The sequence below is a fragment of the Lepisosteus oculatus genome, chromosome 3, assembly GCF_040954835.1.
Source record: "Lepisosteus oculatus isolate fLepOcu1 chromosome 3, fLepOcu1.hap2, whole genome shotgun sequence".
Classification (NCBI taxonomy): Eukaryota; Metazoa; Chordata; class Actinopteri; order Semionotiformes; family Lepisosteidae; genus Lepisosteus; species Lepisosteus oculatus.
In genome coordinates this window covers 16977997-16991457 of record NC_090698.1, presented here as the reverse complement: position 1 = coordinate 16991457, position 13461 = coordinate 16977997, and the positions used below count along the sequence as shown (strand labels likewise).

At 37.0% G+C, this 13461-nt stretch overlaps 1 protein-coding gene across 1 annotated transcript in view; it reads left to right on the top strand.

Annotated features, from left to right (window-relative positions):
* The first annotated feature begins 350 nt into the window (after window positions 1-350).
* Window positions 351-13461, top strand: part of il11ra (interleukin 11 receptor subunit alpha) — a 44968-nt gene continuing 31857 nt past the window's right edge. Inside the window, exons 1-2 of the mRNA XM_015340244.2 lie at window positions 351-435; window positions 1142-1297. The gene's annotated coding sequence lies outside the window, so the exon portion shown is untranslated. The remainder of the gene's footprint in view (window positions 436-1141; window positions 1298-13461) is intronic.

The following is a 13461-nucleotide window of genomic DNA, read 5'->3' as shown; positions in this document are numbered from 1 at the left end:
GCTAAATGAATACATGTAGCATATTCTCCCATTTTAAATGTATTTACCTTAATATTTATGACCGTGTATTTCCTTAAGGACAGCATGTACTCCAATGCTTTTGGATTTTTTTTTAAACAACGAAATAAAAAAAGGCTATTTTTTCTTTATTCTCTCGCTTTATTTTTACGGCGAGGTACTGCCAAAGTCGTTCAAAAATGAGATGTAGAGACACAAAGAGCTGGAAGCACAGGTCACAACACGTTATCGCCGGCGACGCACTTATAGAGTGGATACTACTGGATGCAGCTCTTAATACATTGTCTAAAACTAGTATCAAGTGCCTTGGTGCACGAAATTAGAGCAGGGTCAGTCTGAACAACGTCTAGGCGTGCAACTCAAGAACGACGCCGTGGATTAATGGAAGCTGAGTTAAAAACTGGGTAAAGAAAGGAGGTGTGTTTTGGGGAAGGGGGGGCGAGGAGGGTTCTGAATCAAGGGCTGACTCATCCTTCTCAGTTTTCCTTTCTTGGATTAAACCCCTTAAGGTTAGATGGGCAATTTTTCGTCTCTCACAAAACTGTTACACGAGGAAAACATACTGTATTGTTTTGCTTAGTTGTAGTTACAAAATCCTTTTGGACTTTAAAACTTTTTTACTGTGCTGTTTGCAGGCCAAACAGGTTTTGTTTTTAAAATTGCAAACGATAACAGTATGTTTTATTTTCAGGTTTTAGGATTATAACGTTTAATAAATTTGCTATTTTTGTATGCGAACTGATGTCCCTGCCTTTCACTACACGTTTTGCATTCAATGAAAGGATTTTTTTGTTGCAATTGGCAAAGCAGTCCACGGGAAAGATGTGATAGGAGTGAGAGAGCGCTCTCAGGTTTCCACTAATGTAGTTTTCATATCGAATAACCAATACAAATACAAACGGGTGTGTGCACTTAAGGAATACCGAGAGAACCCAAGATCAAAATCAATTTCATCATCGCAGTTTATACTATGTGAGCAGTCTAATAACGCTGTGGTAATACATATTATTATACTTAGTGTCTAAGGTCTTTTCCCCACTACCAGTCTGCTCGTAGGGATCTAATTTTCATACCCCGGCAGGAACTCCGAGTGCTCATAACTGACATGTGGTTTCTCCAATAGGCGTCTTTTCGACTCGTTGGGATTATACAGGGCATCCTGCTAACTTGAAGCTAAACTTGAGTAAACAGATCGGTGACAAACAGAGCCTGAGAAAATGCTTTAACCGGAGGGCAGAAACACGGGATTTACTCACCGGCGAGACCCTTATAAAATAAGGTAAGGAATCACGGTTGTGTTTTTTTTTAAATAGAAACCCAGCATTTGTGTAACATATTAAAAGACGGTTTCGAAACTTCTAATAACGAAGGGGTAAGTTTTCGGTCTTTATCAAAATGCGGGTTACAATGTTTATTTAAAAAATATAGAACAAAGTACAATAAAATAACCAATAATAAAAAACGATGTACTAGAGGATACCCTTGCATTCAACACCTTTCCGCACTCGTATTTTACAGTATGAATGCGATAAACAACTAAAGGCATAATAGGACGCAAAAGCAAGCAGTGCAACCCAGTCACGTTTATTACTTTGCGGTTCATTTACAGTTAAATGACCAACTTTAGATGCGAATTAAATCTCTGGGCATATTTTATAAAGATTGTGTTTAGTTTATTTGTTGCCCAAAAATTAGCTTGATATTTCGCAATAGATAAGATAAGAGGAGTACAACACCACAAAACCCCATAGACAAACGTTAGCCCTTACATTTAAGTAAATTCAGTATGCTGATTTTGACATCCACATGATATAGTTGCCGCAGAAAGTAATGAGGTTTGTTATTATTGTGGCGGTTGCGTTGAAATATAATAATACAAAGTTTCTGGATCTACGGTTCTGTATAAATCTGAATGGAACCACACTTTTTGCCGCGTTTTGGATAATATGCTTTTAATATTACGTTTTAATTCGGTTTTCTGTGGCAAGGTCCATGTTTCTACCGCCACTTCGTTTTCTTAAGCTATATTGAAGTAAAGTTTGCGCGTATAAACCGATAAAGAACATATAAGATGCAAAAAGAGCAACATTGATTTCAAATAGGATTTCACATGAGAACGTTTCCATAGCATGTTGCATGTATTTCTCTTGGGAAAGGGAGATGCTTGCATATCTTTCATCAATAATAAGCCAATCCATAAAACAAATACTGTAAATCTAGAGGCTATTACTGTCTGACTTACATAGGAAATCTAAATTTTACTGGACTTTTACATCTGCATCAATTTCTACTTGTCTGTCACCCACATAATAGTGGCTTTTCAGTGTTAAAAACCACTTTCAAAATCACCTCCGCCTTCAATTAAACTCCCAACCATATCCATGAAATCAAAGTAAAGTTTGTATTTATTACACAGAGTTAGAAGAATGCGAGGAATCAGAGATCACAGTAAGCAATGCCTGAGCAGATCTGTTTTGTGATCATTTTGATTTCACCCACTACTAAGCTTATGATAAAAGGTTTCCCATTTGTCTGGATACCTTTAACATAGCCCGGATTGAAAATCCCTGCTCTAGAACAAAACGCATAATAATGTGTCTATAAAAGTCGAAGACCTTTTCATTTAGTGTTAGAATTTAAAATAATTTTAAGTAACAGGTGTCCATCTTTCTGAAGTTTTAACGGTTGTGCATTATCATGTGACTGCTTTGTGGCTTCTTATCAAATGTAAATGCAAGGTGTGTTCTGAACTGATACACTGTATGGAGACGTTACTGAGAGAAAAGTCGACTGTGAGTAAATGTGTCCCTTGTGTCTGGAGGGGAAGTTATACTGTAAACAGTCTGATCTGGATCCTAGGATCTCAATATGCAAAGCAATAAAAATTACATGGACCTCTCATAACCTGGACTTCAGAAAAATAATTATTATAATGGTACTTGAAGCACCATGATATCCCTACATCCAAGCACTGGAAGAGCTTTCTTTGGTTTCCCTTGCAATGCATCCTGAAAGTCTTGAACTTGCACTTATCTGTGTGATTCATTTTGGTGTCCTGCCAGGTATGGCTGCTTGGTGGTTTTTGTGAAGCTGAATCTGTAATATTGCGATTCACAATCACTCGTGTCCTAAAAAGTTCTTGGAGTCAAATCTCTTGATGCACTGAAAGGGAGAATTAGTGTTCCCCTCAACCAGATGGATTTCTTTAGTACTAGCTAAATTTAAAAGATCAAGGAAAATAGAGGAAAAATAGTCAACATCGTGTGTTTATTTACAATATTTTTTAAGTTAAGCCTCAGAGGCTCCAAGCTATAAATTTTTTTTTTTTCAGCTCACAGTTGTGGTTTCTAGTTGTCCAGGCAAATTAGAACAGATGAAAAGTTTTCTGGTGTTCAGGCATATTGAGTGCAGAACATATGTATTTCTTGAAGAGCATAGTCATGCATTGGTCAAGAGACAGAACCATGGGGAAGTTGTTGTAACCATTCAAATGAAATAGAGTTCAAAAGTTCAGTGTCCAAGTAGTGGAGTGGAATTGTTTTAGAAGGAAGTGTGTGCAATGCTGATTAGAACATGAGAGGAAATGTTTTTATGAATGTCTTGACACTCCTATTGAGCTTAAAAAAAAATTTTGTATCCTCAGATGTTCTTTGTTACAATGTGCCTGGAGCTGCCCTTAAAGTTAATGATTTATGGTTTTAAATTAGTACAGTGTAGAAATTGCATTTGAGGGAATTCCTTATATTGTATTACCACTGTGGCATTTTAAAACTGAGATGCTGCTCTCCAATACGTCTTTAGATTATCTGTGCATTGAGTGGGTGATTTGTTTGTGAAGTGTTTTGCTGGATTGAAAAATGCATGATATTTTCTGAAAACAATCATTAGAATTAAAGGTGAACATCTAGCAAGAAAATGATTTATATGGAATAAGAAATAGGTGGGTTACATTTTTTTGTTCCACTGTGAAGTTTTGAATGTTTTCCCATACTTTTTCAGTTCATTCAAACTATCTGTGAAAATACGATTCTTTGATCCTGGGATAATTTTGCCTTTGAAAAATAAACTGTTTCGTATTTTACTTGTATTTGAGGTTGGGGTGTTTTGTTTCATCTGGGTGTTTAAACACTAGGGTAGGAGTCAGGTCTGGAGGTGAATTAAATCAGTCAATGACTGCCAAGGAAAGCTTGTTATCTCACTGACAAAAGCGCTGCATATTGTAAGTTGTTGCTTTTAAGTCAGCAATCAGAGTTCAATTCCTCTTTGAACCTGCCTACCCCCTGAGCAGGTTCTGTAAACCTTTTTTGTTTTTTTTCCCCCATTGTTGGATCTTTGTATCAAAACCAAGTATACTACTAGGACATTAAAAACCATAACTTTGAAACTGAACCTGTAAAGAAAACATTAAATTTAAAGGCAATTAGCTACTGCACAGTCTTATTTGAATTGTTTCTCTTGCTTATTTTCTCTCGTCAACATCCCTGTAAACATTTATTAACATTTGTTTTACATTACATATCGGACCTTAACCTAATTGATTGTTAACCAATGAAGTGACTAAGAAGTCAAATTAATTGTCTCAGTCAGATGCTAATGGAAAGGTACCTCTAAAACCAGTGAGAAGCTGGCACTGGAGGATCAGGCACCAAAACCCCTGCTGATGAACGAGGTGTTTTCACTGAATTCTTATTGGTAAAATGAGGATGTATGTACTAGAATTTCACAGCTGCAAAACTTTAAAAAGTTCTGGTCAATAAAGCTATGAACACGGTCCTATACCTATACTGTAGGACAATATATTTTGCTAAATTGAACCAGAAAAAGACTGTGAAGTGCCCACTAAACACTCTGTGTGTGTTGTTGAAAATGCTGAATACAAAGTGTCATTCAAATGCCAATTTGGCTTATGGCCTGTTTTCTGAAGACCTTAATAACACTGTCTTTACCATATTTGGTTCTTTTGGTTCTCTAGTTTTCAGTTACTTTTTTGCGTCTTCCAATCCAAGTGGTTTATCTCTAGCTGAACGGGTTGGTTTTCTTTTTCCGCACAAGGGCTGTAATCTGGGTGGAAGCAGATCACACGCCAGAACCAGATGGCAGTTTAATTTCACTCAGGACCGCCACTTTGCAGTCCTGCGATGCTTAAAGTGCTTAAGTCAGGCTTCTATATACCTGGAGGGTAAATAACCTACAGCTCAATATCTCGAGAGGGACGTGCTGCATTCCTCATGCTGACAGATTTTTCATTCAACAACCCCATTCAAGATACCTAAATGGCTAGTGCTTCTGTCTTTGGGATTGTAAAATTCCAATGAATTACAGAATGACACTCTTGCATCAACATGATTTACCCTTAGCTTGGTCTGAAGTTTATGCATCGACAAGTCAAGTATGTTGTTGGAATGCCTCTTATAACCATAACCCATTAATTTATTTTTAAGATTCATCTCAGTTTCAGTTTTTAAACAAGAAATATTGTTTAAAATATTGTACAGAATCTTGAAATCCCTATGCTTAGATTTTTCCCTTTGCCCTTAAAGATTCCCATAAAACATATTTCATGGCCAGTTAACCTCACAAGTTGCTTTTGTAGAGGAAGAGAAGGGATGTTGATTTGGCAAAATAGATTGGGGTTATCAAACCTCAGTATATCATGATCATGATGTGACTATTCCCCTGTATTTTGTTCAATGTCTCAGTTACTTAATTCAACTAATTTACCCACTTGGAGCTTTATAGCATAATTTACTCAGTAAGTACTTTTTAATTTATTTAATCTGTTAAATTTTAGGAGCTAAAAAACAATTAAACATTTTTTTAATTTAGCTACAGTAAAAAAGGATTACTTAAGTAGGTCAGTTGTAAGTACTATTTGAAGAGAGTTTCTTTGCCACCTATTCTTGGGGACCCCAGAGTCTTGTTTTTTTCCAACTTGATTGAACTAATAATCAATAGACCATTTCAAATTGTTTTCGTCTCAGAAACAGTTGGAGATTTCAAGCTACCTGTTACAGCTTAAAAGTAAAAGTGAAATTTGCCACCTTGTTGAGAGCTGGAAATAAAGGTTTAATTGAGCAAATTATTTGAACCGGTGCCGTTAGGCACCAGTTAAGATCATCTGAAATTAAAACCAGAAAGGACCAGGGACACAGGAACCGGGGTTTGAAGACCCTGGGTTTGAGCAAAACCAGTAGAGACAGGTGTAGTACTCTAGGAGCAGGGGTAGCAGTTTAGCAGGTTTTATAAGTGATCCTTAGAGCTTCAGTTTTTTGATTATGTGAAATATTTCTGTTTTGAACAGTTGTGTAATCATAAGTCATTTGCAACTACAAGATCAGCATCATGCAGAGCTAAAGCATCACCATTTGCCATGTCTAGTTAAATGAATAAATTAAATTACATAAATGATCAAACTGTCTTATATTTCTGGTCTTTATAAAATTCTGATTCATGGGTGACCTTTACAAACTGCTTGATCAGGGCTTTCCAGAAGCAAGGCTCTGTAACAGTCTGTGTAACAGTCTTCTTTAAAAACACCTGTTATATACCTGTATATTACCTGTTTTCACAATAATGCATTTAGAATGAGAACTTTACTGTCCTCGAATTCTATTGGCATTGTAGGGATTCTGCCAGAAGAAAATATATAGACTGTTTCATGTTCCATTTCTCAGACACATATCATGTAAGAAATAATGAGAAAACACATTATGGAAAAAGTAAAAAACTAAAGGAGTTTAAAAGAAGGGAAGAAGAATGAAAGAACAGACCTAGTTTCTTTGGTCATGCTTAACCAGGTAATACCTCAGACTGTCCACCAGGGCATTCTGGGTCAACGATCAATTTTCTTGCTGATTTTCAATTCGTTCAAACATCTTAGATCAAAAAGATTTTTGAATCTGAGGGTCTACGAAAAGAAATCCCTGATCTAATGACATAGGGTGGTGTGTTGAGGGAGTGTGCAGTAAAGCATGTGGTTTAGAGTTGCGATTGTTGTATAAGATCGCATTCTAGAGATTGAAGAAATACCAGGTGCTACTGCTGGAGGTGCAGTTAACTGTAATGGCAGATAGAGACGGTTTGAGTGTAATATGTAACCTGCAGATAGAATCATGATACATCTCTGCATAATTCATCATCTCTGTAAAATCCAGTGATGCTATTCGGTGTCCATAGTCGTATCATACAGTATTTACATCCTTTCATCTCCTTTTCTTGGAGGTTGGAGATCATAAGATACTTATGAAATGCAGTAGTGAAAAGGAAGTCCCCTATAAGTTTAAGAACTGAAAAGTCCATATGAAATATTTTATTAAGTCTATTAGAGAGATCAGAGAGATCACTTTATTAGCCATATACAATTTCTTGCATTAGGAATTTGTCTTTTCGCATACCCCAGCTTGCTCTCCATGAGACATGCAGGCACACAGACGGGGGGAGAGAGAGACGCTTTGGGGTCAGGCACAGGGTCAGCCATTTATATTGCACAAGGGCCCAATGGAGTAGGATTCCTCTGCCGGCTGCGGGATTTGAACCAGCAACCTTCCAGCCACAGGCACAGATCCTTAGCCACATCTTGGTTATTAAGGTTTCAAATGAGAGCTCAAATAGGACTAAAATCAGATTGGACTTTGATCAAGCTTTTTATCATACTGTCAAGATTTTCTAAAAATGCCATGTAAGAAAAGCCACAGATGATCTTTTCAACCTACTAAATAAAACATGGATAATTATTTTAATTAGTGCGCTGAAACTAAATGACATACAGAATAATTCAGCCAGTTGTGCTTACCTTTCATCAGACCACATCATACTGTATATAGCAAGTGACAACTGTGGTTTATTAGAAAGTCAATGTTTATTAATACTTTTGGGAGGACTTACTTATATTAGGAAATTATACTTAGATGTATGGTTTAGGACAGTTAAATAGTCTTTAAATAAGGAGGAATCCTTGAACAGAGATGTGGACAAACAGAAGGCTTGAGTTAAACAGTTATATATTGTGATAAAGCTCTTTTTGTTACTGCAGAAACGCATTTCAGTTCTTTTTTTTTTAGAAAAGGAAATTCTGAATTGTTTTTGTACCTGTTTAGGTCTGAAGATAAAAAAACAAACTTTAAAATGGATTGTATGTCATCCATTGGCTTACATGGTTGTATTATTCGTATTGTTAGTTGCTTATTGCATTATATTATTCCTGTATTGCACTAGTAGTACAATTCTTAACCCTGAGAACAGGCCTTGTACAGTAAAATGTTTGAATAGAAGCACAGAATGCTGAAATATACTGTATAAATGTATTTCCTGTCTTTTTTTTACATAATACTAGTCTTCTGGAATGGTTTTGCTCTAACATGTTGTTGTCTGCCTGTTTACTGCCCACTTCATAACACCACCCCAGCTCAGTGCCAGTGTCGGTGCCCATTGCAGACTTGGTGGAATAGAGAAAAACTAGTCTAGTTTGAAACTTGGAACACTCATTTCTGCTGTACTAAGCCTCACCCTAACCTTTTTCCAACTTTGCTAAATGGTATCACCAACACTTCCAAGTAATGCATTTACATCTTGGCTCACAGTGACTATCCCTGTAGTCACATTGGGAAAATGAGAATGTGATCCTTTGGCCTGCCCATTCATGAAGCCCCATAGTGAGATACAGAAGGTTTATCTTGGTTTGGAGGAACGGAGTGTTTCTCACTGTCATTACCACAGGTCTGTCTTGGGTGCCCGAGAAATCCCAAAGGCCATGATTTTGAGACAGTGGCTGACTGATTTTAGGGAGTGCCACAGCAGCAGTGTGCCAATCTTAAACTGTTCCTTGGAATCCTGGTTATGGACACCTAGTGAAATGATCAGGTTTGAACTTATAATGTATCACAATCTGAACTCAAATTAAGTGCCTTGGGTTCCACTCAGGAGACCCCGGGAACTGTACTTTTCTCACAGAGTGCAGGCTAGGAAACACATGGCTATGTGTTTTTGCAGGTTCTTTTTTTTCCTGATAGCTATAGAGTTGAGCAATGTGATTATAACTTGAGCACCTGTTGCTATGAATAAAAAGTCTGAATTTGGGAGTTTATTTCCAAGGAGTTGACCATATCTTGAATGTATATGTAACTTTCGTGGTATTCCAAAAAATGTGAAATCCTATTGGGTATAAAAACATTTTTATTGGAGCGAGCGTATATTACCATCTGATGTGAAACACATTTGTAGATTTTGGCTTTTGCAGACTCCTCTTTAAACCTTTTTCTTTCACCATTTGTTTCAAGAACATGCTACTTTTCTTGTCTGCGTTGCCACTAGTTGAATGGCATTGATTTCTGCACTTTTGGTGTGAGCCTTCAAAGCTGAATCCAGGTTTTCTGTGAAGAAGTCCTAAATCTGAGATACTTTTAACTTGACCACGTTAATACAAACTACAGCCTTTAGTCCAGCCTGGCCATAATCTGGGTCTAGTCGAGATGCTGTAGATGGGATAAACGTGAGAGTTGAGAATATTTCTTTGTCACTTTTTTTATGCTCTTGAGCTGGAGGCAGGGTGCTGTTCAAGTATTTTTGGAACTGAAGTTGCATAGCAGAGCCATACCAAAGACTCACTGTTCAGAGCCAGTCTGTAATTTGTTAGAGCTACAGTACCTCAGCCAGCAAGTAAGAGCCTTGCCATTCCTAACCCACAGATAACAGTACCGTGGTCTTGGCATTGGTTTTAAATAAGTGGGGTGGGGTTGGGGGGGTATGGAGGAGAAAAGCATAGTTCCTACATATTGGATTAATACATTTTTTATAACGAAACCTATATATAGCTTGTAATGTAGAAGTGGAAATGCAGTAATCTTCATTTTCATATTTTGAATGTAACACATTCCCATGCTATCTCTAGCTCAGAGAGAGATGTTACTTTACATTACTAAGATTTTTAAACTCTCACTCAGATAAGGAGTAAAAAAAAAAACTCAAATCTGTGTTTCATTACACAGGGATTTTTGAAGCTAAAACTTCTTTAAACAGCAGTACGGAAATATGTATGGTATGCACACTAAGAATGACTCAAGTGAATCATACTTTGTCCAGTGAAATGTTTGCTCTTTCTCTGAAGTGCAGTGTTAAAATAGAGAATTATATATCGCATAAGGTATTGAGTCATTCATTACATAGCACAACACTGTTAGTATGAAACATAGCACTCAGTATGAGAAAATAAAATGTATAGGCTTTTTATTAATATTTTAAAATATATGACAGAAATATCATCAGTAAAATGCAGTTCAATGATAACCTGCTTGAGAAAACATTTTAGTGGGTGAATTAAGCTTCCAAAAATATATTTTTTAACTTGTTCCATCTAACATGAATCAAAAGACAACAGATTTTGCTGTAAATGGAGTATCATTTAATGTCTACATTAACAGCCTAGCATATGGCATATGGCATTCTGGGAAGAGATGCAACAGAACTCTTAATGACTTGCAGATTTTCTTTAACATAAATCCCTGGCATGTTCCTAAGTAATTATTCTTTGTGATGCATCTCTAAGCTTTCTGGTGTAATTATTTCCTGCCATAATGTTTATCTCTGACAAGCGCAGGTCAGAAAAGGGAGTTTGCACACCAGTTCGATGTACTCTAAGTTTATGAGCGGTACTCTAAGGTTTTTAACAGTTGGATGAATGTACCCTAAGTTCATGAGCGAATCAAAAACAGGATTTCCATGGAAAGCCCCATCATCTTTCAGGGGTGTAAGGGACTTTCATCTGTTACCACTAGAGCATTTTAACTGGAAAGGGTAAACTTGGGCCTCCTGTGGAATGCTGTTATGTTTCCTTTTCCCCTTCAAAAAAACTCACCTTCTTTTATTTCGACAAAATATCCCCCCTCTCCTTCCTCAGTTGCTGTAACACTGATGCCAGAAGAAGTGAGGTTGCTTGGTAATTTTAGGGTTTGAGGTTCATTTTGCACCATTGTCTGAGAAGACCATTCATTTCCCAGGGACTGTTGAAGCTTTGTAAAACACAAAAACAATCTGGGTCTGGGGCCTTTCTGCACTATGACTCATCTCCTTAGAACAAAATAATGCCTGGCAGGAATTGCTGCGTAGTCTGGAGCCTTATTCTCTTTGTTGATTAAAATGGATTAATTTTACCACAAAAAAAAAGAATGACAGGCGACTGCATTATCAGTAATTGAACCCCAGTATGCCCAATGAACTCGAGATTTCTTACAATTATTTTAGTTGTTTCTTTAAATCTGAACTTAACGTAACTGTGCTGTACGTCAAATTGCTTTGCCATTATATCAACACTGCAGTTGATTATTGAAAACTGCACTGCATGCTCTCTTAGCACGGTGTGTTTATTACACCAACAGGTGGGCTCCTGGCAGTTAGGTGTAAGACCATGGCATGTTGCAAGATGTGTATAATTGCTTTTCAGCTGTACAGATGGAGAATACTCTGCTTTTAGAAGGGAGGAAAACTGTCTGACATTTGAGTCACATCAGTCCAAATGGAATATCGCAGGAATGTGATGCTAATGCTATTTTATGTTCTATGTAAGATTGTGTAACAGTTTTGCTGGTGTTTTCTTAGGCGAGGAAGAGCAAAAAGGGAGTGACATGGCTGTGTTGAAACCAGTTTGTTCACTGCTTTGTATAAGCCTTTTAAGTCTGAATCAGAATGCCTGGATGCCTTTTTAAAAGCCAAATTCAGGCAGCAATCTGATGTAACAGTTAGATGATGATTATATTGTACTATGTATATATGCACTAAAGCTCACACGCCATTTGTTTGCTATGAAATTCTCATGCGAACCACAAAATACGAAATGCCATTGCTTAGGCCTGTTTTCCCTTACATTTCCATGATCTGCAGCTGTATGTGTCCTAAATGAAACAATAAATCTGACTGTAACAATGCAGTGTTCTGCATAATAGTTTTCAATGTGTGTTTTGTTTCTTTTTTTACCTGGCATTGAAAAGAGTGCATGCAGTGTAGCAGTTATTAAATAGATAGGACATGTCTAGTATTAGAGGACTCAAGTTCCCATTCATTTAATTTTGATATTGTTCAATTTAAAGGTCTTTTCTTCCTCCTTGCCAAAAATACTTAAATGGGACCATTTTTTTAACTGGACCCTTATGCAGTTGAGTTGGTAATGCTTATAATTGACATTAGACGCACCTAGAATCTGATAATATAACCTTTAAACGCAATGTGGCCTGTAAAACTGTTATGTACACCTTTCATCAATTACATCTTTTACGAGCAGGGTTCAGCATAGAAACAAACCTAGGCTATCACAAGTTCCACCTGCGTGTGAGCTGTCAGCCATTTAAAAATAGCCCTCGAAAGTTCCATCCCTGGCGAGGCGCAGCATTCCTGACTCCTGCGGTCCTGTAATGCCAGCCTGTATGGGAGTACGTAAAGATAATCCTACACAAAGAGTGGTGTATTTGGGTCAAACTCTCCCCATGCCACTAGTAAGGACTATTGCATACCACAGAAGTTGCTGAGCCAATGTCAACCAGGGAAGAAGTAGCTGGGTTTGAGGCACTCTGAAGGGATGACTCATTTGCTCGGAATACAGTTTCCCTGTGCTGCTGTGTAAATCATAGTAGACCTGTTGCAGAGACTGATTTGCAAAGACTTCTTTGATTTTTGCAAACTGGTCGTCGTTTGATCATTTTCCAAATGTTCTTTTGCCCAAGGAGTCGCATATAAACTGTACCTGTCAAATCTGTTGGCTTGTAAGGAGCAAATTTGCCATTCAGCTTTAAAACCTTTGCCTTGAATGATGAAAAAGTGCGGTCTAATATAAAAATTTGGGGAGTGGAAGTAAATGGGTTTAATTATGACGTTTTTTTAATTCTCCAATGTTATCCTCCTTTTCATTTAGCAGATATGTATTACAAAATACAATGCTTTTAATTGGCATTTCATTATATTTACACAGTATTCTTGTAGTTCTTGACTAAAGATAGATGTATATATATATTAAATATATAATACTTAATAGTATACATAATATTCATATTTAGGAGCGCTTTTTAAGAAACTCAAACTTGTGTCATGGCGCACACAATATACAATTCAGAGGCTTCTCAGGATATACTGAAGGTTGGCTCAGGCCTTACGGAATTTTACTATCTGTGTTATTACACATTATACTGCTTGTAAAGTAATTAAAGCTAAGACATCCTGGATGGTTTCATAACTTGAAGGTTGTGGGTTCAAATCCCAGGTGAGGCACTGCTGCAGTAGCCTTGAGTAAAGTACTTTACTCTGCTCGATCCAGTAAATTACCCAGCTGTATAAGTGTCAAACAAATAAAGAATAGTTGCCATTTTTTGTAGATGTAGTCAAGTACTATAAAATAAAATATACCGAATTTCTTTCAAAAATCTTTCTTTTCTTTTAGATTTAGAATATCTAAATGTTGCACAT